Source organism: Balaenoptera borealis (assembly GCF_965194805.1).
Source record: "Balaenoptera borealis genome assembly, chromosome: 15".
NCBI lineage: Eukaryota > Metazoa > Chordata > Mammalia > Artiodactyla > Balaenopteridae > Balaenoptera > Balaenoptera borealis.
In genome coordinates this window covers 72890409-72912003 of record NC_138871.1, presented here as the reverse complement: position 1 = coordinate 72912003, position 21595 = coordinate 72890409, and the positions used below count along the sequence as shown (strand labels likewise).

The 21595-nt window shown below is 35.5% G+C and overlaps 1 protein-coding gene and 1 pseudogene across 12 annotated transcripts in view; one reads left to right on the top strand and one right to left on the bottom strand.

Moving 5' to 3' along the window:
- NCOA1 (nuclear receptor coactivator 1) overlaps positions 1-21595 on the top strand; it is a 259310-nt gene that overhangs the window by 62376 nt on the left and 175339 nt on the right. The window lies entirely within an intron of this gene.
- LOC309612117 (thioredoxin pseudogene) lies at positions 7-19863 on the bottom strand (annotated as a pseudogene). Its single transcript has one exon. The product of its transcript is annotated as a thioredoxin pseudogene (transcript).

Below are 21595 nucleotides of genomic sequence, written 5' to 3'. Positions count from 1 at the left end.
TACAGTTTTACTTTAATTTGACTCCTTGGCAGTCATTTTATAATGCTGATTTCTATCTATATAGATTTCATAAGTTTAAAAGTTTTTATGTTAGAATGGTTAGCTTTTAGGGAAGAGTCCACCCCCCACACACACGTTCCCCCAAATCAGAGAAGAGATTCAGATTTTAAAGGGAAGTCATCCTTATAATTAGGAAAATATTTCAATTATAAGAAATATAACGGACTTCCCTGGTGGCGCAGTGGTTAAGAATCCGCCTGCCAGTGCAGGGGACATGGGTTCGAGCCCTGGTCCGGGAAGATCCCCCATGCCGCAGGGCAACTAAGCCCGTGCACCACAACTACTGAGCCTACACTTTAGAGCCCACCAGCCACGGCTATGAGCCCGCGTGCCACAACTACTGAAGCCCACGCGCCTAGAGCCCATGCTCCGCAACAAGAGAAGCCACTGCAATGAGAAGCCTGCGCACCGCAACTAGAGAAAGCTGCGCACAGCAAGGAAGAACCAAAGCAGCCAAAACTAAATAAAGTAAATAAATTTATTTAAAAAAAAAGAAGAAACACAAATGTAAGAAAATATATCAAAATGTTCATTAAAAAAAGAAGTAACACTGAGTGCAGATTAACACTCAGTATAGAAGAACTGGAATAAATAAATGTCAATTTAATAATTATTTTATTTATGTCATGACCCTCTGAGATGAGCAGTTGAATTCAGCACTCTAACCAAGTGTGCTTACAGGATACAAGAGATCTTAGTGATTGTCCTTTAGTTTGGAAACCTCTCTTTCCTGTTTTCCTAAACTTACTGTTAAGAGTTTTCTATTCACCAAGAAATGTCACTTATACTCCCGGTAGACTGTTTCTAAAGGACCTCGGCGATCTGACGGGTTAGTTTCACTTAGATCAGAAAAACCAGGCATGTAATTAAAGAGTCAAATGATACTTCCAAATCATTGGGTAGCTGTCCACTTTAAAGACTACATAAGACAATTGAAAACAATCAAAGGAAACATAGTATCAACAGAAAACATAGTGGTCTCTATTTTTCTAAAACACATATAAATTTCAAAGAGGGTACAGTTAGTTTGGTGTTTATTTAAAAACAAAATAATTTCGTGTTAATTGTATTTTTCCAAATAGGCAGAAAGTATGGAAAGATAATTATTTTTAGGGACAGTCAGAGTTGGTTGGTTCTCTGTATACATTATAGAGGTTTGTAAATTAATTTTGCTAGATTATAGAGAAGATGAAAATCTGAGAAAAATGTATCACTTATTACTTGGATTTTAAATTTCATTTTATTCTGTTTTGGAAGAAGAAAACCTAAAACAGTAAATTCTAAAATATAAGAATCCATATTGGAAAACCTAAGACTGCTTCAGTTAAAATAAATGGATTATTTTCTAGAAGGTCGTGGTATAATTGAGCAGTTTTTGCCAAAGAAAAGTTACCTCAAATCAAATAGCAGATGAAAAAGAGGCTGTTTTGATGAGAAGTTTTAAAACTTCTCTGGCAGCTAGCAGGTATATTGTGCTTTTCAAAAATTTTTTGGTGTCATTTTGAATCAAATGGTAATGATGATTAAATATATAATTTGACTTATTACCAGAATCATTTCCCTTTTTAAAAAATTTGGATGTACTTTATTTTTTGGCTGTGTCGGGTCTTAGTTGCGGCACATGGGATCTTTTGTTGCAGCGTGCAGGCTCTTAGTTGTGGTGTGCGGGCTCCAGAGCTCGTGGGCTCTGTAGTTGCGGCACACGGGCTCTCTAGTTGTGGCACACGGGCTTAGTTGCCCCGTGGCATGTGGGATCTTAGTTCCCTGGCATCCCCTGCAGTGCAAGACGGATTCTAAACCACTAGACCACTAGGGAAGTCCCTCCCTTATTTTTTAAAGATATCTTTGCTTCTTACTTTCATTTAACAACATTAGTTGAATGTTCAGGCTTTGCAAAGAATAAGTCTAAATATGTGGAAGGATATAAATTATTCTATAACTTCATTATGAATGAAGTTGAAGACATCTTTCACTCAGAATGTTTACTCTGGGGCTAGGGAGGCTAAATACTCTCATCTGAAAACCATTTAAAAGCAATTATGAGGGCTTCCCTGGTAGCGCAGTGGTTAAGAATCTGCCTGCCAATGCAGGGGACATGGGTTTGAGCCCTGGTCCAGGAAGATCCCACATGGCGCAGAGCAACTAAGCCCTTGCGCCACAACTACTGAAGTCCGCGCGCCTAGAACCCGTGCTCCGCAACAAGAGGAGCCACCTCAATGAGAAGCCCACGCACCACAACAAAGAGTAGCCCCCGCTCGCCGCAACTAGAGAAAGCCCGTGCGCAGCAACGAAGACCCAATGCAGCCAAAAATAAAATAGAAATAAATAAATTAATTAAAAAGAAAAAAAAACAATTGTGAAATGAGCACATAAAATCATAGTTTAGTATTCCTTTCTAAGTAATATAGTTAAGTTCTATATTCAGATGTCAACAAAAAGAGAGTAGGAAATTCTGATCAATTGAATTTGGTGACTGATTGGTTGTGGTTGTTACCCATTTATGGTTCTGCTTGTGAAAGTGCCATATAACCAAATTAGGTTTCTTAAATCCTTAAATTAGGGATTTCTAATTCATCAATTTCTTATATTGCCCCGCGCATTTGCAAACTAATATTTGTCATTTTCCCTTTCAAAAATGAAGTCAAAATTTCACAACCTTGTGCTCAGAAGTTTTATATAATACATTTTGACAATATTTTCTTAAAAACTTTTTGAGAGGATTTTAAGATTTTGAGATAGTGGGATTTTGTTTTTTTGGGAAGGGGGATTAAAACAAAACAAAATCAGTACCTGAGTTAAGGCCCTAGAACATTTGTAAGGTGATGTCTTGGATTATAGTTTACATTAAATTAAAATAGTACCTTTAAAATATATTTTGTTTGGACTCACAAAAACATTTGAAAACATTTCAACAAGGTATATTGAGGGAATAGGTAGGTATTCCCTTGCCACCATGATTTTCTCTGTAGTGTGATGGAAAGAGCACAAGCTTTGGCTCTTCTACTTTCATGCTACCCTGAGGAATTGAATTAATATTTGTCTTAGTTTCCTTTTCTTTAATAGTTACTTTTTAGACTTTTGATGAAAAATGAAAAAAGTGTATAAAATTATATAAAATGATGCTTTTCAGTGTTAGATTAATGCACATTGTTGCTAAAGATAGAGAAGACCACACTACTGAAGTATCATTCACAGTTATCCTTCTCCTAGCAAAAAACAGGTCAACTCACACTACTACTGAGAAGCTTGTCAAACCAGTTTCAAACTTAACGACAAATATTATGCTTGGAGAGAAAGTAAAATGAGCTTTTGGCAAAAATCCCTTATCAAAAGCATACCATCTGGAAAAGCAGTTACTGTCATGTGCATGCTAGCAGAATTTTTTGTTTTTCAGTTGGATGAAAGCACTGATGTGCTGAGGACATACCAGCACTTCATAGAGATGTGTTACTGTTTAATCACTGAGAAATCCACACTAACAGAAGAGTTTTTTGTTGATATTTTGTTTTATTGTTGCTGTTGGTGGTGGTGATTGGTTGGTTTTTTTAAGCCATTGTTGTCTGGAAAAGTTGCATTGGTTCCTCTGATCAAAGCCCAACAACTTTAGCTGTAGGAGAGGGTGCACTTGGTCTGTGAATAAAAGGAATTGCACCAAGATATAAATTTATATCCTGCTTTTTTCCAGAGAGAAAAATTGGCATTTAATAATGTGATTTCTGGTTGTGATTTAATGTTGAAAAAAAACAGTAAAAATTGTGGATGTAAGCAGTTTTTGGCCACTAACACCGTGTCTTTTTAGGATTTTGGGAAGAAATGGTTAGCAAATATAGGATCCTGCTTTTCCACAGCGATGTATGCTAGCTGTGTAGGGTGACAGGGCTTTACATGTTTGTTAATTTGTTTTTTAGTAAAATAAGAAGAATGTTTCTTTACCACTGATAATGCCATTTCTATGATTTCAAGGAGGCATAAACTTACATTTACTTTTTCAAATAGTCAGAACTTATAACTTCATATTCACAGTATCATGAGTTTCAATGTTAAGGATGAGGTATAAGAATTTTATAAAAGTCTGAATTATGATACAAAATAATTCATATCTAAGAGTTTGACCATTTCCCCACACTTGATGATTTTATTGGGTTATCAAAGAAAAAAAAACCAGTGAATTTTTATCGTACATGTTTAAAAACCACATCTAAATTTTGAAATAGAACATGAAGAAATACTTTCCAGAGCCAAAATGCCGGCAGAGAATATATTAGGAATCTTGTTGCTCCAGTCTCTCAAACTGAAGCATTTAACATCCAGTTTTGAGTGGGATATGCTCTTTTTTGGACATTGAATGGAATGCTGAAAGTAGACTTGAGAAGGAAATATTTCTGTAATTTCTGGGTCCATGTTCAATCATAATATCCAGAACGTATTCAATATAACACAGCTGATTTATAATTAAGAATTAGGCATTTTTAGTTTAGTAGAAATAAAGAATAAGAAAGGAGCTAGTTGAAATGGAAAGCAGCTTATGGCTAAAGCTGGTTCCAGAGCTGGGGCCTTGAACATCTTGCAAGGAAGTGATCATAGGGAGTGGCAAAACAACGAAGGTGCTTAATTGAATGGGCTCTGTCTGGCCAAAGATGAGACAATTTGAGCATTAGTAAGTATAACTGCAATATATAATCAATCACATCCGATATGTTTAAACTGATGAGTTCATGATGATACTTTAAAGAACTCATTCATTTTCTTTGGAGTATGCTAAGAAACCAGCTATACCTGAATGTGACCAGTAGTTGAGGAAAAGAAGTGTCTTTTCTCAGGTGTATTCTAGTTACTAGTATTCTATTTACAGTTAAGGGGTGATAAATAGAACATTACCATTTCATAATGAATTCCAGGACGTAAGCAAAGATCATCAGTGGCTGCTAACATCACAGGAAGAGAGACAGTCGGACATTAGGTTTCTCTTAATGAAAGTTCACAATCCTTTCTGTGAAGTATCGTTGCCAAAAAAATTGAATTTGAAACTAAATCTGATCAAGCCTGTGGCTCCAACTACCAATTTACAGAAAACATAGAAGACAGGGAAACAAGTGAAATGATACCATAGAGATGCAGTCAGCAGAATCTAGACTATGGGGAAGTCTTTGGGGCACACAACTTGGTTTTTTTTAACAAATAAATTGTGAGGAACAAAAAAAGAGAAAAGAAGGAAGAAAACTGAAATTAATAGCAATGTTTGGACTTTATTTGGGTCCAGATTTTAATAAATAAATATTTATAAAATAATCAGGGAAATTTGAACACTGGATATTTTATATTAAGAAATTATTGTTAATTTTGAGGTGTGATAGATAACAGCATGTAGTTATATTGAAAAAGAGTCATTATCTTTTAGAGATACATATTGAAGTGTTGATGGATGCAAGGATTTGTCTGGGATCTGCTTTATTATCTGAAATAGAGGGAAGACTGTGGCTGGGGATGAATCAAGATTGGCCATGAGTTGATCATTGTTTAAGCTAGGCACTTGTGGTGTTGGAGGGTGGGGTGGTGGTGGTGTAATTCTTGATATTATTCTCTAAGCTTTTTTGAAAATTTCCATAAGAAAAAGGTCCAGAAATTTACATTTTCTCTTTGTTGGCTTATAAGAATACAATTGAACTATGTGTATTTAGCAACCTGCCGAATTTTTATTTCTAATAATTTCTTGAGTCTTTTGGGATTTATATATACAAAATCATATTGTCCACAAATGACAGTTTTACTATATAGTGCTTACTGTTTACCAGGTTCTATTTTAAGCACCTATGCGTATTAACCCATTAGGTCCTTGGAAGAGCTCCAGTGAAATAGACATTAACTTGCCCAACGTTGCGTAGCTGGTATGTGGCAGAGCTGGGATTTGAATCCAGGCATTCTAGCCCTAGAGTCTGTGCTTCTCTGATTTTTATATCTCCTTATAAGTTTTTTATTTAACCCCTCCACTCTAATCCTTGTACCTTTTATTTCTTTTGTTCGTTTTAGTGTACTGGCTAGAATTTAAACTTTTAAATACCAGTTTTCATTTGTAATTTTGATTTTGGAAGTTGTCTTAATATTTAGTGAATCCAGAGTCCAGTCAAATTTACTCCTTTATAAATACAAGATACTCACCAAGAAACTAAGAATTGACTTAGTATGAAGCTAGAAGCCAAAGAATAAAGTGTATCGCTATTTAAAGTTGCCAAGACATGGAAGCAACCTACATGTCTATCTAGAGAGGAATGGATAAAGAAGGTGTGGTATGTATATACATTGGACTACCACTCAGCCTTAAAACAGAATGAAATAATGCCATTTGCAGCAACAGGGATGCATCTAGAGATTATCACACTAAGTGAAGTAAGTCAGACAAAGACAAATATGATATCACTTATATGTGGAATCTAAAAAAAAAAAACGATACAAATGAACTTATTTACAAAACAGAAATAGGCAACAATCTTATGGTTACCAAAGGGGAAAGGTGGGGTGGGGGATAAATTAGGAGTTTGGGATTAACAGATACACACTATTGTATATAAAATATATGTATTTTATATTCAGAATACATATTTTATATATATATATATATATATATATATATATATATATATATCTGAATCACTTTGCTGTACCCTGAAACTGACACAACATTGTAAATCAATTATACTTCAATTAAAAAAAGAAAGAATAAAATGTATAGTAACAGCTTCTAGTTTTTTTTTCAAAATTAGATTTATCTCCCGATCTGCAAGCAGCCTATTCCTGGTCCGTTTGACTTTGAGTTACTTGTTGATTCCATTGGTCCTATTTGCTGAATTTCTCTGTGACTCTTTGATCTTCTTCCCCCGACCCCCACACCTGTCATACAATTACTTCTCATTTGACTTTACATGGTTTCCATGAGATAAAATCAGGGGAAGCACTTAGCACACTGTCTAGCACATAACATATATCTAGTAAATATGCCTTTTGGTTTAAGAGAAAGCTACTTCACAGTTTTGTTTAAAAATTGTTCTTATTTCTTTAATTAATTTTTTAAATGGGGAGAGGCAAATATGGCTTAGTTACTTTAAGAAGCCCGAGGCCTGGGACATGGGGGAAAAACTGATGATAATGTGCTGTGGTCATTTAATGAGTATCTCTGTGTTCTCTGTAAGGCACTTGCTTATACTAGTCTCTCAGTTTGAGAAAGATTACCGAGAGAGTTGGATGCCAAAATAATACTTCTCTACTAGGGAGTGAGGTAGGAACAATTTAGGGGAAAATGTAACTTGTCCCAACTCCATGGGATTTTTACATTTCTCTTTGGCCAGCAGCAAAATACATTATGATGTAGTAAGATAGCTAAGCTTCATGAAAGGAGGCATATAGGCTTCAATAAGGAGGACAATTTTTGGTTTCACCCTCAAGAGAAAGAGATGGGTCATAATTACAGATAACCTTTTCCTGAAGTTTGTGGAAGGTGACCATCTGAAAACTCGGTGTAGCTAGTTGAAAGTTGTGCTGTTTTTCTGTCCTTCGCTGCCTTCCTCCCTCCATCCCAAGTGCTTGTTATTTTGTATAGCAATAAACTGAAACAACCTTTTAACATATCTTTAATGGTATTTTTGAAAATTATATTAAACTATTTGGAAACTGAAGGTTGTAGAGGCACAAGAATTTCTTTCATTTTCCAAATAACAGAATATAATTATTCAATATAATTATTGAATGGCACAGCTATTGAAATTGAATAACCAATTACTTGACTGTTTTGCTTTTATGGGCTGTAGTTTATTGGTAAGAAATAAAACATATTTTTTGAAGAATAAAATAAATGTGTGTGGTGGAAACTCACTCTTCTATCTGATCATGAAAGCTTTGAGTGGAGAGATGTGGAAAGATGAAATACTCTCCAAACTACACCTGGATGCTATGGAAACCAAAAGGTGATATGCAAGATTAAGCACAGTTGAGAGGTGCTCAGTTTAACATCTGTCATCAGTTAGTTGGTAAAGGCATTGAGCCATTTATTGTTCTGAAGATGATCTTAGGAGGCATAGCTAAAGTGGTCAGTTACAGAGTATGGGATCAGTGAATTTAAGAGAAAAGAAAGCTGATAGGAGAAAACAAAAATGTAATAATAATAATAATAATAATAGCTAATATTTAGTGTTTACTGTGCAGCAGGCAATGTGATAGACACTTAAATATATATTTTCAGATACTATCCTAGTAACCCTGTGAAGTGTAAACTGTTATTACACATATACGTATGCAAATAAAAAACTCTGCATAGCAAAATAAAACACCAAAAAAAATTTTTTTGTAGGAGGAAAATGAATCTTAATAAGGTGTACTTTGAAATTAACTCACAGGAGAGCCAGGATTCCTCCATCTCTTCATCTTGGAGTGAAACCAAAAGCTTGAGTTCAGAAACTGATTTTTAATCAGAATTGAAAAGGAAAGCGAATTCTAGTTTAAACAAGCTGCAAAAGCGTAGATTTGGGAAAACCAGGGATTTAGGGATTTTGCTAGTTCAGTATAATTTTATGATATGCTAGGGCTCCTGAAAAGTTATTGTAGTCACTAATTATTAGTTGGAGTATAGTGTCTCATACAAGAAAAGTCATAGCTCTAACATGCTAGTCAAATCACATTTTACTGTTTTACAGAAGGAGGGATGCCTTATTGGTTTTGAAATGGCGTTTGATATGGAGTGACTTTCAAGTATTTTTATCACTTTAACTTCCTTCTTCAATTAAAAATGAACATGGAAATGAATTTAAATAGCTATTAATATTTTCGAGAATTTTCGAGAATATTTTCGAGAATTTTTTCTAATTCCTTAGAATTAGAAATTCCTTACATTATTAAGAAACACTCTGCCTATTACAGGTCTAGCAGTGTAAACTAAAATTAGGTTAGGTGCAAGATTGAGAATTTCTGTCCTTACTCTTCATATATGGATGCATTTCATGCTAGTAAAAATTGAAAGCCTTAAGTATAGTGTAAGACCTGTATTGCTTGTAACGTGGTTTATTTAGTTACTTATAAAGCTTTCATTTAAATTTCGGATTAAGTATACTTTTCCAGTTGACTGTGCAACATTAAAAAAAAAAAAAAATTTAGGTTAAGCCACGAAGGAAAACCTCAGTAAACTCCAGAAAAGCTAAAACTAGACATGTCCAATCTCTCACCATAACAGAAGTTTAAAATGCGCTACTCCAACCACTTGGAAAAATCAAACAGAAAATGTTCTTAAATCATGTTGAATCAACCAGGGGATCAAGTATACAATAACTGATTATATAGCAAACTAAATACAGACTCAGGCAAAGACTGATATTGACCTTAGAAAATTGATTTTTGAAAAAGAAATGTACTCAACCTCAGATTTTAGTAAAACAACAAATAAAACCAACAAAATTAGTGCCTGGGAGAAAGGGAGGATATAAATAAGATAAAAGCAGAAACAGATGAACTGAAAAACAAACTGTAGAATTAAAAAAATCTAAGAGCTACTTCTTAAGGTTAAAAAACAAAGTAAATATCTGACTGATTTTATCAAGGAAAAGATAGAAAACCAAAGTAAGAAAGAATAAACAGGACATAAAAGCAGAAAAGAGATTTTTAGAATTATAAGAGAGTTCTATTTAGTAACCATAAGCCAATTTATTTGAAATCTCTCTGAAATGAATTAAATGCCCAAACTACTTTAAGAAGAAGAAAATCTGGGTAACCCAGAAAACCATGGAAGAAAAGTTCGAGGAATTTTCTCAAAAAATTGGTTCTGGGGCCAAATTATTTTGCCAGTGAGTCTTTTCTAGCTTTCAAGGAACATATAATTCCTATGGTGAGAAATAGTTTATAAAAGATGGAAATATGCCCAATTAATGTTATGAATATCTTCACAGTGGTTACTTCATGGGAGTGAGATTCTTTCAGGGGATTAGTTTTTTAGTTTCCACTGTAAGCACAGATTTTTCTTGAAATTAAGACAATTGAGGAAAAAAAAAAGCAAACCCAGAAATTAAAACCTTAGACAAAGATGTCTTTTATATCTATTAATATATTTACTAGTGTTACTAGTACTCTTCATTCCTTTGTATAGATCCACATTTTGATCTGATATTCATGTAGATCCAAATTTTGATCTGATATTCTTTTCCTTCTGCCTAAAGCACATTTCTTTAAAAAGGTGCATGCCTTATAATGGATTTTTCTCAGCCTTTGTCTAAAAACATTTCCATAGTCATTTGGAAATATATTTTAACTGGATATAGAATTATTTATTTATTTATTTATTTATTTATGCTGAGTTGGGTCTTTGTTGCCACACATGGGCTTTCTCTAGTTGCAGTGAGTGGGGGCCACTCTTCCTTGCGGTTCGTGGGCTTCTCATTGTGGTGGCTTCTCTTGTTGCGAAGCAGGGGCTCCAGCGGTGCGGGCTGCAGTAGTTGTGGCCCTCGGGCTCTAGAGCGCAGGCTCAGCAGTTGTGGAGCACGGGCTTAGTTGCTCCGTGGCATGTGGGATCTTCCTGGACCAGGGCTTGAACCCGTGTCCCCTGCATTGGCAGGTGGATTCCTATCCACCACGCCACCAGGGAAGCCCTGGATATAGAATTTTAAGTTGACTTTTTTCTTCCAGTACTTAGCAGTGTCACTACACTGACTTCTCATTTGCATAGTTTCCAATGAGAAGTCTTTGTTTTTCTGTACATAATGAGTCTTTTTCCTTACCTCTGTCAACTTTTAACATTTTTTCTTAATCAGTGGTTTTCAACAGTTTGATTATGATGATATTTCTAAGTGTGGTTTTCTTTGTTTATCTTTCCTGTATTCTGTTGAGCCTCTTTGTTCTGTGGGTTTATGGCTTGAAAAATGTTTGCCTATTATTTCTCTACATATTTTTTTCTATCACCTTCTTCCCTCTAGCTTTTAGACCCCAGTTACATGTATATTAGATTGTTTGATATATTGCTACAAATTATTGGTATTCCCCTTCTTTTCCTTTCTCCCTCCCTCCCTCCTTCCTTCCTTCCTTCCTTCCTTCCTTCCTTCCTTCCTTCCTTCCTCCCTTTCTCCCTTTCTGTTTTTTCTTTTTGTGCTTCATTTTGGATATTTTCTATTGTTGTGTTTTCAAATTAATTGTCCAATCTGCTATTAATTCCATCCAGTGTATTTTTCATTTCAGATCTTGTGTTTTTTATTTCTGGAAGTTTCATTTGGGCTTAAAAAAAATCTTACCCTTCTCACGTTAACATCGCCATGTCTTTCTCTGCCTTCTTGAGCATGTTGAGCATATTTATAGTAGCTCTTTTAATATCTTTGTCCGCTAAGTTCCATCTATCTGGTAGTTCTGTGTCTGTTTTTATTGATCTGTTAGTTTCTTGGTTGTAGGTCATATTTTCCGTCTAGTTTATATGCCTTGTAAGTTTTCATTGGATGTCATTGTGAATTTTATGTTGCTGGGTGTTGGATTTTGTTGTATTCCTTTAAATAATGTTGGTCTAAGTTTGGCATGCAGTTAAATTTTTTGAAATCACTTTGATGTTTTTTTGAGATTCACTTTGTTTTGAGGAAGCTTTGGTAGGGTGGGTCCCAGGCAGCCTTATTTCCTTGAGCTAATTTAGAGTTGCTACTTTTTGAGGACTTTACTTAATGTTTCATGTATTACTAAAACCGTGTAACTCAGACTGGGACTTGAATGCATGCGGCCGGGACTTGAATCTGGCCAAAACTCTGTTTGGGACTCCAACCCACGGTCTTTTAATTAGAGTCACTCATCTGGTGTCTGGACTTACTGAGGCTCAGGTTCTTTATATCTCAGCACTGAAGGAATTCAGCGAGAGGCAAAGTGATAGGCAAGAAGTAGATTTATTAATATAGGACGCTTGTAAGAGATGCAAGCGGGCAGGCAAGGGAGCTCTGCCCTGAGGATTAAGTGGGCTACAATTTTATAGTCAAAGGAAAGGGGGAGGGGAAAAGACTGCCTTCTTCGAGTAGACGTGGGGCTTACATCACTAGTTCCTCCTTCGTGTCAGTCAGGAGAGTGTCTGACCTTATGAGGTCAAACTAGGATTATCATAGCAGTTATTCAAGTCAGTAGAAGCGTGGTGACATTTTTCTTCCACCTAATGGCCTGGGGCATATCTTGTGCTTTTATTTATGGCTTTATAGTTAAGCAAGCCTGCTTCATTCCACGACGTTCCAGTAGCTTTCTTGAGCGATCATTAACTTAACAGTGGTCTCCCAAAGTTTCCTAGGTTTCCCTCTCTATCTGTAGTCCCTTACTGGGACTTCTACAACTACCTGTATAACTATCCTATTCTATTCCTATCGTTATGAGGTCTTTTCACTCTACTTGGTGGGAATACAAATTATCTCTACCCTTGTATGAGTTTTGGGACTTCTTTGACCTATTTGTTTTTCATTGGTCCTTTCCCCAGTGTTAGGTAGTTTCCTCTCGCAGATGACCTGTCAAAGACTTGAGGGGAGGCCTCTACAGAGTTCCAGAGCTCTGTGTCTGCAGGTCCCTTCTCTCTGGTACGCTTTAACCAGATTCTGGCTGCTTTGGCTTCCCTGAACATTGTCAGTCTGTCTCCTCAACTCTCTGAGACTGCCAGGCTCTGTTGAAGTCCTCCCTCTCTACCCTGCATCCTGGAAACTGCTTCAAGGGTGTAAAGTGAGGCAGTTGTAGGTCTCACCTAATTTTTTCCCCCTTTTCTCAGGGATCCCACTCCTGCTTTGACTGTTGTCCAATATCTGAAAGCTGTTGTTTATTTTATCCAGTTTTGATTGTATAACCAGAAGGATTAATCAGATCCCTGTTACTCCATCATGGCTGTTTGTAGAAGTACTCGATTATCTTTTCCTTCTTTTCTGTGGGTTAAGATGTGGACGTAAATAAAAGAAGCCAAGAAATCATTTGGCTTGTTCTCAGTGTTTCAGGTGTTAGGCTTAACTGTAACTGAGGCAGAGGAGTCCCTAGTTGCCTATGGTCCAAACCCTTTGATAATAATAAACAGACAATTTTGCCTGGTACATCCCTTCTCACTTTCATTCTCTGGAACCTTTTGCAGTGGTAGGGTGGTTGATCAAGAATTATGGTATTCTGAATCTTGGTTAGGTACTACATAGTTTTAAAAAGTTCTTAATACTCTTATTTTCAACTGAATTAAGAGCTATTTTTACTTACTTTTTCTTAGCTGTTTCAATTTGCTATTACCTTTAATTTTATCAGTTTTTTTTTTTGGCTATGTTATTTGCTAGTTAGTTATCTATCTGGTTGTCATTTTTCACTGGGTTGTATTTATTTCATCATGTGTTTTTCTGCATCACAGTAACCTTTAGGATCTTGGAAGGGTTTGATCTTTATTCATTATTATCTTTAGTTTTGTTCCTGCTTCTCTGTTCTTGCTTTCCTTTACCCAGAAATGAATGAGCAAATAAGTAACTGAATAGACATAGACAAATATATTCACACATATATACACACGTGCATTTTCTCAATTCTAAGACTATTAATTGTGATATATACTATTGATTGAATATCCTTTAAAGAAAGAAGAAACATTAAATTTATTTTTAAAATCCTTAGAAATTAACTGACAGAAGCATGCATTTATCCATACAGTTTCTATACCATCTTCTTTGGAATCGTAATACAAGAGTGAGTCTAATCCTTTTTCATACTGACATGCTGATTTTCCTCACCTGTTGCTGCTTTCTATACATTATGATTGTCAGTGTAGTTTTGAGTCATATGGGAAATGTTTGGAATTTAACTGCTTTTCTTTGTTGGCTAAATTCATGGTTTCAGTTTTTCTATAAACTGTGAATTAAATAACTTCTTTTTTGAGTCAGCTGGAAACTTTTGACAGATATCCAGCCCTTGGGTAATAGTACTTTGTAAAATGTAAATTGGTCACACCAGTGTCTCCCAGCTCTGCTAATTCTGTGATCTATTTTGAGGGACTGGGTAATTTCTACTGCCTTTAATTGCTCTTGCTTGTCTCACAACAGACAATTTTTGCATCACAATAGCTTTTTATTTCAGTGCTTTCTGAAAACATTTTCAAGCAACAGTTAGGCTTTCAGATTTAACTTAAAATTCAAAGGCTTGTGAGTTTATCTGTGCAGTAAATTCAGCTGTGGTGATATTTGGATAATCAGATACCTTCTATGGGAAGGTGTTTCCCATAGGTTTACACATGGGCAAGCAGTTACATACATCACAACTTACTCTTTTGCTTAACTACTGGTACATTTTTTGGACAATAATTCTGATACTTCTCCTAGTTTCAGAAACCTAAAAATATTATTTTAAGAAAATCATTTTTAGAATTGAGAAAATATGATTTAGGAATTTAGTATACAATAGCAAGCATAAAGTCATATCAAGTAGTAGAATTATTTCATTAATTTTGCGGTGATCAGGTAGCAGTTAGAAAAATTAGTGTTGAACCTGTCTGTATGCAAATGTATGGTTAACTTTTTAAAAACTGGAAAACTAGTGAAACTATGCAAATAGTAACCCAAAGTAAGAAGACTCAAAAATTGACTAAAAAAGTAAGTACATCTATATGAAAAAAACAGCACAAAATTAAAAAGAAAAATAACAAAATGGAAAATATTTACATATTTGACCTTAAATCCTATCTAAAATAACTCTGAATATTTTTAAAATATTTACAACACTAAGATTCCAGTAAGTACATTGATAAAGTCGTGTCCATTAGGTCAAAATAGAGTTTACATAGAGTAAACAAATGTAAGGAAAAGAGTTCAACCTCCTGGGTAATTAACTGAAACAATAGTGAATAACCTTTTTGTACTTATTGAATAACTGTAATAAATTAGGGAATGAAGTACTCATGCATTGTTTTGGAATTGGTACAGCTGGCCTCCATAAGTACCTTTTTGTACTTATTGAATAACTGTAATAAAGTAGGGAATGAAGTACTCATGCATTGTTTTGGTATTGGTACAGCTGGCCTTCATGGTTTTCTGATGAGAAATTCCCCTGTAGGTAATGCATTGTTTTTCTCTGGCTGCTTACAGGATTTTTTTCTTTGTGTTTAGTTTGAGAAACTTTATTATAATGTGTGTATGTTTGGATTTCTTTGGGTTTTAACCTGTTTGCAGTTTGCTCAGCTTCTTGAATTTGTTAGTTTATGATTTTCACCAAATTTGAAAAACTGTCATCTGTTATTTCTTCAAATGATTTTTCAGCCCGCATTTTTTCTCATCTTCTCTGGGATTTTGATGATGTGAATGTTAGATCTTATGTAATTGTTCCACAGGTCCCTGAGGCTCCATTATTTTTTTCAATCTATTCTTTTTCTCTTTTTCGTACTGGATGATTTCTATTGATTGATCTTTAAGTTTAAGTTCACTTTCTTTAAGATCAGTTCTTTCTTCTGTTATCGACATTCTGCTATTCAGACCATCCGTTGAATTTAATTTTGGCTATTGTATTTTTCAGTTCTAAAATTTCCATTGATTCTTCTCTATGTCTTCTGTTTCTTTGCTGTGACTTTCTGTTTTCCCATTTGTTTCAGCAGTGTTTATAATTGCATTTTGGTTCGTTTTACTGATAGCTGCTTTAAAATCCTCGTTAGATAATTCAGACATGTTTGTCATCTCAGTACTGGTGTCTGTTAATTGTCTTTTCTCATTTAAGTTGAGATTTTTTTTGTACATTGCTTTATTTTTTCATGAATATAGTTATAAAAACAAATTACGAGAATAAGAACAAAGAGGAAATAGAACCAATCTAGCTGTATAAACTCAATTTCTTTCTCTATAAAGTAGAAATAATATCTACTTCACAGATTTTTTAATAAAGACTACATGAGAACACATACATAAAATATCCATCTCAGTCCCTGGCATATAACAATGCTCAGAAAATATTAGTTAACTTTGCTTTTCTTTTTTCTGATTGTAGTATTTTGAAATCATTACTGTCAACTACTTGGCATTTTAAGGGAAGAGGTTCTTTAAAAGAAGTCTTAACCTTCCTTTCCTAACTAGTTCTCTAAATTGTAATTACTTAATACAAAGATCAGCGTCTTCCTCATTACTGTCTTAGCTTTTTTGTTGGGGGATGGACCTTTTTGTTGTTAAACCTAGATTAGTTTTCTCCTTGTCCTAAGTCCTAGGTAATTCATCCACTTTCTTCTGTTCCTTAGAGAATCTTTTCTATCTCCAACACTTATCCAGGGCAGGAGTGGAGTGATGTATTGGCAGCTCCCCCTTACTTGCCAGCATGATAAGTACACTTTCCCTTTTTTGCTTTTAGGATTTTACAGCTACGCTTTACGGGAAAGGTAGGAGGAGTAAGAGGTAGAGAAGGGGTGCTGGTCATGACAGAAATAAACACAGAGGTGTGACAAAGCTTAGGAAATCCTAATAACTTCTTAGAGTCATTGGTAGTCTCTGACTCTTGCTGAGTTGGTAACTGGATGCCCTATTTCAGGGGTCCCCAACCTCCGGGCTGTGGACCGGTACCAGTCCACAGCCTGTTAGAAACGAGGCCACACAGCAGGAGGTGAGCGGCGGAGCGGGTGAGCGAGGGAAACTTCATCTGCCGCTCCCCATCACTCGCATTACCGCCTGAACCATCCCCCCCACCATCCGTGGAAAAATTGTCTTCCACAAAACCAGTCCCTGGTGCCAAAAAGGTTGGGGACTGCTGCCCTATTGGACCGATGCATCTTGATTTTTTTCTGCTTTCTCCTGAAACCTCTTTGACTTTCATGATGCAGAGTTTTTCCTGAGAAAGTGACATTTAAGCTAAAATTCTGAAAGATGAGTTAGGAGTTACTAGGTGAGAGCGGAAGAATGTGCAGGGAGACAGAACCAGCATATCTGAAGTTCTTGAAGTAATGCAGGAGCATATTGGAGGTACTAGAAGAATGTCAGTACAGAAATAAAAATGGTGTGGTATCGGCAAAGGGATAGATGCACAGATCATTGGAACAGAGTAGATAGTCCAGAAATAGGATCCACAGAAATATGGTCAGTTGATTTTCTTTTTTAAAAGGGTAGAGTTAATATTTTATTGTCACTTATCAGATGGCAGTTAGGTATATAGTGTTTATACTTGACCTTTCCTTTCTGTAAATAAAAAAATTACAAGTTTTAAACAGCCAGTGGATGTTTACTGGTCATGTCTTCAGAAAACATGATGAGATTAATTCATTAATGGTGGCTTCAAGGTTTTCCTTATTGGCGCCAGAAAATTCACCCACTTTCTGTTCCTTTTTAAAAAACTGGAAGGTTGCCATGCATTTGACTTCACACTCTGAAGCAACATCCTGACAGCCATCCACATCTACTTTGAGGAACACCACGTTGGAATACTTTTCAGAGAGAGAATGAAAGAAAGGCTTGATCATTTCGCAAGTCCCACACCATGTGGCTGAGAAGTTGACTACTAGGAGTTTCTCTCCTGCATGGTTCAAGGCCTCCTGAAAAGCATACTTTCTCTCAGTCTGCTTCACCATTTTGGGTCCTGGGGTCTGATGAACGACCTCACAGTGGAAGCAATGAAAACGGATCCAAGGGGCTGGACAGAGCTTTGGCCAGTTGATATTTGACAACGTTGCAAAAGCAATTCAGGAGAGAAACAGTGACCTTTTTAGTAAGTGGTGTTGGCTTTGCATTCATATGCAAAAAAAGAATCTTGATTTATACTTCACACCTTTATATAACAATTAATTCAAAATGCATCATAGATCTAAATGTAAACTGTGAAACTGTAAAGTTCTTGGAAGAAGGCGTAAGGGAGAATATTTGTGACTTGAGGTTAGGCAAAGAATACTTAGATATGACACCAAAAGCATGATCCATTAAAGAAAAAAAATTGATAAATTGGACTTCATAGAAATTAAAAGCTTTTTGCTCTGTGAAAGACACTGTTAAGAGAATAAAAATACAAGCTACAAAGTGGGAGTAAATATTTGACTATCACATATCCAATAAAGGACTTATGTCAAGAATATATAAAGAACTCTCAAAACTCAAGAGTAAAGAAACAAACAACTAAGTTTAAAAATGGGCAAAAGACATAGACATTCCATCAAAGAGGATATAAGGTTGATAAATAAATACATGAAAAGATGTTCAAAATCATCATTTCTTTTAAAAATCATTTTCTTTTAAAATCAAAATCATTTCTTTTAAAAAAAAATTTGGAATTTGCAGAAAAGTTGCAAAGGTAGTACAGGGTGAAATTTGTTAGTCTTTCCTTCTTTTTGATAGCTCTGACACTTTTGAATAGTACTGGTCTGGTATTTTGTAGAATGTCCCTCAGTTGGGTTTGTCTGATGTTTTTCTGATGATTACACTTAGACTATAGTGTTTTGGGAAGAATACTACAAGAGGTGAAGGACCCCTGTCTTTACATTATATCGCGGAGTACAGTATCAACATTATTATCACTGGTGGCGTGGTGGTGTTAACCTTAATGATTTTTTTTTTACACTTTGGAAAACAGTTTGGTACTTTTTTATGGAGTTAAACATACAGTACCATATAACCCAACAACCATCCTCTGAGTACTTACTCTAGAGGACAAAAGCTTAATTTCACATAAAAATCTCTACACAAATGTTCATAGCAGTTCTATTCATAATCACCCCGAACTAGAAACAACCTGATGTTTTTCTGATGGGTAAATAAATGATGGTACATCCATACAGTGGATTACTATTCAGCAACAAAAAGGAATAAATTATTATTATTATTTTTTAAATAAATTTATTTGTTTAATTTATTTTTGGCTGCATTGGGTCTTAGTTGCTGCGCGCAGGTTTTCTCTAGTTGCGGTGAGGGGGGCTCCTCTTCGTTGCAGTGCGCGGGTTTCTCACTGTGGTGGCTTCTCTTGTTGCGGAGTACGGGCTCTAGGCGTGCGGGCTTCAGTAGTTGTAGCATGCAGGCTCAGTAGTTGTGGCTCACGGGCTCTAGAGCGCAGGCTCAGTAGTTGTGGCGCACGGGCTTAGTTGCTCCGCGGCATGTGGGATATTCTGGACCAGGGCTCGAACCCATGTCCCCTGCATTGGCAGGCGGGTTCTTAACCACTGCGCCACCAGGGAAGCCCAGGAATAAATTATTGATTCATGTGATAACTGGATGAAGTTTCTGTTGGGGTAATGGAACTTCTGTATTGTGGTTGTGGTGGTGGTTACATGACTCTATATGTATTGCTAAAACTCATAGAACTGTACATGCAAAAAAGTTTCTTTTATTGTATGATAGTTTACAAAATGTAATTTTTAAAAAAGGAAGCTAAAGTAAAAAGAAGAAAGAGTGCATACCTGGAACACAGAGAACAATAGCAAAAATAGCAAAAATGGTACGACTGAAGAATGGAGAGTAACCACATCATTTAGTCCTTGTACAACTTAATGGATTTTAAGCAGGGGAATGACGTGATCAAGACATTTTAAAAGAGAGGTTTATGAAACCTCTTTGATCTTCAGTGTGGAGAATGCATTGATGAGAGATAGATTGAAGATCTAAGAGGAAGAATAGAAAATAAGACATTTCTTGCATCTTTGCCACAAATTTTGGTAAAACCCAATTCCTGAAGTCTATTTTTGGTATTAGGATCTTGTGATGATAAGAATAATTATAATTACAAGCACTCCTTTTGACTTGTGTAATACAACATATATTTTTGTACATTATACTCTGCTTTTCATATGAATAAATGAGACTCAGTTACCAACTAACATGATTTTGCCTAGTTGTGTCTATCCAACATTTTGGTTTCAAAAGTGTTACCATCTTGGGGCTTCCCTGGTGGCGCAGGGGTTGAGAATCTGCCTGCTAATGCAGGGGACACGGGTTCGAGCCCTGGTCTGGGAAGATCCCACATGCCGCGGAGCAACTAAGCCCGTGAGCCACAGCTACTGAGCCTGCGCGTCTGGAGCCTGTGCCCCGCAGCAAGAGAGGCCGCGATAGTGAGAGGCCCGCGCACCGCGATGAAGAGTGGCCCCCGCTTGCCACAACTAGAGAAAGCCCTCGCACAGAAACGAAGACCAAACACAGCCATAAATAAATAAATAAATAAAATTTAAAAAAAAAAAAAAAAAAAAAAAAAAGTGTTACCATCTTAAAAAAAAATTACTTATGCAGTCCTTGGTATATTATTATACTTGTTCTTATTTTATAAAAATGAGTAGAAGATTAAAGAAATTCAGCTGAGAATGATAATTATAAGTATGCTTATAAATTGAATATTAGTTAAGACCAAGATGAAAATTACAAATCTTTGGCTTCAGTCAGTGCTTTTTGGATTAAAGAATATTAATCCAATATTGTGTGTGAAGTAAGAGAACAGATTTTTAAGAAAATGTGGAAACATAATTATATTGTTGACAACTGGTCAGGTGAAATTAGAGACATACATGTTTTTGAAAAACTTAATAGTATCCCCCTTTTATCTTTTCACACATTTTAGTTTTCATATAAATTTTTGGGAGTAGAGTATATATAAATATAATGCATTTCCTGCAATGCTAGTGTTGCTATAAGAAAATCTATTATGTCAAACTCATGAAATTGCCATTTTTTGAAGGCAAAAATGTTAGAATGTTGGCAGTTTCGTGTGGTGGAACCTAATATTTTTTTCCCAGATTGATTACATTCTTGTCTGTAAGTTCTTGATTTAGAGAAGGGTATGTTTTATAGTTAATTTTCTAGGAGATATATCTTGGTTCTGGTTTTGTACAAAAGTCAAAAAAGATTCATTGATTCGCAAAGAGACAGCAAAAATGTGAATTAATGTTCTTTTTTTAAACATAAGTTTTACCCACAGAAGTAATTCTCCTTTTTGAAATGCTAACAAGATTGGTGAAACTAAAGTCCATCTTGAGCATTTCTACAGTCCTGGTTCTTTCCTGTTCTCTCCGTGGTTAATATTTGGTGTCTATCTTTTCAGATATTTTCAGTCCATTTATATTTATATACTTACATACATATATCCACACATATCCACTGATTTATATACGTAAGTATACATGTATACACACATATTTGTAGGAAATATATAGTATTGTATGGATTATTTTTTGTAAGTGGTATATTTATATATTTTGGCAGTATGAGTTTTTCACTCTCCAGCATGTTTAGATCTGTATTTTGTTGTTGTTATTTTCAGTTTCTGCATTGTGTTTTGTACGATGGCTGTACCAGTTTTATTTGGGCCCTCGGGGTTTTTACTGCAGATTGCTTATAATTTTTTAAAACTACAAACAGTGGAGTCAGGAGTGTCCTGTATGTACTTTCTCATGCACCTGCATGATAGTTCCTTTAAGATAAAAAGAAATGGAATTGCTGAACCATATGGTATATGCACTTTAAATGTTTTATAGGGAAATTTTCAAGTAGACAAAATAGAGGAGTGAACTTCTACTCGCCTTCAACAGTTATCATCCCGTGATCAATCTTGTTTTATCTGTACTCTCACTTACTTTATCCCTTCTCACATTTTTGAAACAAATCGAGATATGTCA